Source organism: Hetaerina americana, unplaced genomic scaffold (assembly GCF_022747635.1).
Source record: "Hetaerina americana unplaced genomic scaffold, ioHetAmer1.1.p SCAF_11, whole genome shotgun sequence".
NCBI lineage: Eukaryota > Metazoa > Arthropoda > Insecta > Odonata > Calopterygidae > Hetaerina > Hetaerina americana.
The window spans coordinates 29,125,087-29,128,028 of NW_027286181.1; the positions used below are offsets into that span (position 1 = coordinate 29,125,087).

Sequence of the window (2,942 nt, forward strand, 5' to 3'; positions counted from 1 at the left end):
GACTCGACTGAAAGGGATAATGGGCGAATTTGAGATTGGTACCACCGCAGAATCTTAAGAAAAGCTCGGGTAGGTAGGGTGTCACCTTCGAAGATGTACTATGGAAAGACGATGGTGTCTTCTGCAACACAACGAGAAAGAAGTGGGATTTCTGCGTGGGCCAATTTTAACATCAAGGGAGACTTTAAGCGGTAATACTCATTGGTGCAGTAAGGGGTAACAGCAGGAGAAGCTAACGTAGAAGGGGTTATAAAGGATTCGGACTGTCCTTTATAATCGGATTTAGAATACCTGTAGGAGGAGAGCGGAGATCAGAAAAACATTAGGTTATTATTAAAACTTATGATTACTGGCAACAGAACAAGACTAAATGAAAAGATGATGTAGTCATATGGCCCATTAGCTCAGTTGGTTAGAGCGTCGTGCTAATAACGCGAAGGTCGTGGGTTCGATCCCCCCATGGGCCAATTTTTTATCCGAAAATTGTCAACGTTACAGCCATTGAGTATCGTATTTGTATTAGTTATTGATGTTTAAATGTGTAGAAATGTATTTTTCATTAATAATCGTAAGTAACCATTTAATATGTGTTTTGGATAATGATATGGTTAAGGGTTTCTTAGCTTCGTCTAATTAGACACAACCTGGTAGCCCACACTGCAATGAAACCCTCAATTCCGCGTACAACCTCAACCTCCTTTTATTAAGCAGAAAGGGCTTATTCCTTTCCTCAATCTACGCTACTCTTTTTGCCCTTCATTCTCCTCTCCATCGTCGTATTCAGCATCCTCAACACTTAGCCACAAAGCCCCCAATCATCGCGAATCCCTCTGCCTCAACGGCCCAGTTCCCGAGCCATTCAATGCTACAGCTCCATGTTTGATATAGCTTTTGCGAAATGAAATTTAAAATTGAACAAGAATAAGCATGAAAAAGGGTGTTGGAGAAGTTGAGAACTGAGGCGTTGACGAGAATGAAGGTATGAAGTTTACGAAATACGCACTTCATCATAATAACCTGAGTTCGGAAAAGGGGTTGGAATCGCTGAGGACATTTAGTTAGACGACAGCGGTATAGCAAGATCTAAAGAAGAAAAAATAGTGACCATAAATAGATAGATTCAAAAAGCAATGGATAGAGGAGGAGCCATGATTAGGAGGGAAGAAAATGGAATGATGACAACACGAAATTGGTTCGTGTGTGTGTGTCTACATTCGTGTGTGTGTATTATTTATTATTATTATTAGGTAATCTAACGATTAAGGTAGGTTTTTGGATGGACAAAATTACTATTTCAACAATTTATGACCGTCAGCAAAAAACAACATCCCCCCCTACCTCAGGTCCCTCTTCAGCTCTGAGTACTTTCTTCCTCCCTTCATCCCGTCCAACATCCCTATCCTGTTCCTTCCCTTTCCTCGTTTTCCTAACATTCTCCCCTCAATTACAGTCTTCAACATCCCGCTGCCGGTCAATACCCCCTTCATCCACTTTTCCTGCCTCCATAGGATTGCTCCCAACAAACCCCTCTCTTCGCCAAGTACTACCTTACCAAGTACTTCCTCGTTTGTTTTCTTCTCTGTCCATTTCACCTTCTCCATTCTTCTCCACACCCACATTTCAAAAGCCTCCAGTTTACGTCTATCCTCCTGTTTCAATGACCACCTTTCCGCGCCGTACATAGCTACGCTCCATATCAAAGTTTTTACGATTCTTTTCTTAAAATCCCTACTCAACGTCCCTGTCATTAACTCCCTCCTCCTTGTGAAAGCCTCTTAGCGCAATTCTTCTCCTTACGTCCCCACTACTTTGACCGCGTTGGTCCAAAACACTTCCGAGATACGTAAACTGTTCTACCTGCTCTAGTTTTTGCCCTCCTATTTTAATGTTTAGCTTAGCCTTTTTCTTTCTAGAGAATCGCATAACCTTTGTTTTATTAATATTGATTCTCATCCCATACCTGTCGCACTGAATTTATGTATGGGGTTCGAGATGGTGCGGGGGCTAGCGCACTGGCTTCCCACCCAGAGGGCCCGGGTTCAAATCCCGGCGGTGTTGAATATTTTTCAGAGGTATTATATATATATATATATATATATATATATATATATATATAAATATATATAAATATATAGATATACATAAGAGTATATAAATATATATATATATGAATACACATAAAAGTATATATATATGCATGTATATATATATATATATATATATATATATATATATATATATATATAAATATATATATATATATATACATGCATATATATATATACTTTTATGTGTATTCATATATATATATATATATATATATATATATATATATATATATATATATATATATATATATATCAATGCAACAATTTCAGAGTGTAAAAATCATTCGCCTTGACTGGGATTCGAACCCAAATGAACCTCAAATGAACATTCGAAATGCACATTAGCGGATGACTCCGCTAAAAGTTACTGTTGCGGCATCTCCCGCAGTTTCTTTGGAATTTGTCAAAGTGAAAACACCATAAGTGTTTAAAGTTGGCTTTAACCTCGTGGACTGTGGCGCCTCGCGCACGACTACGAATGCCTGTGACATTGTATGTGCGGTATTTCGTCACAACATCTTGTTCCTTTAAAAGCCCCAAAATTTCTGAGTTTAAGAGGACGCCTCGGTAGCTTAAGTGGCTAAAGCACTCGACCGGATATTAAGGGATCTGGGTTCGAATCCCAGTCAAAGCGAATGATTTTTACACTCTGAAATTGTTGCATTGAAATGCACATTAGCGGATGTCTCCGTTAAAAGTTACTGTTCCGGCATCTTCCGCAGTTTCTTTGGAAGGATTGTTTATGCCTGATTTATTCGTAATGGCGCATCGCGAGGGGGAAGAGCAAGTACTTGAGAATGCGATTGGTGTTACTTTTTCTCTTATTTTTCCCCG

The 2,942-nt window shown here is 39.1% G+C and overlaps 1 non-coding gene across 1 annotated transcript; it reads left to right on the forward strand.

Moving 5' to 3' along the window:
* The first annotated feature begins 393 nt into the window (after nucleotides 1–393).
* On the forward strand, nucleotides 394–467 carry TRNAI-AAU (transfer RNA isoleucine (anticodon AAU)). Its single transcript has one exon. It is a non-coding gene; the product is annotated as a tRNA-Ile (tRNA).
* The last annotated feature ends 2,475 nt before the right edge of the window (nucleotides 468–2,942 follow it).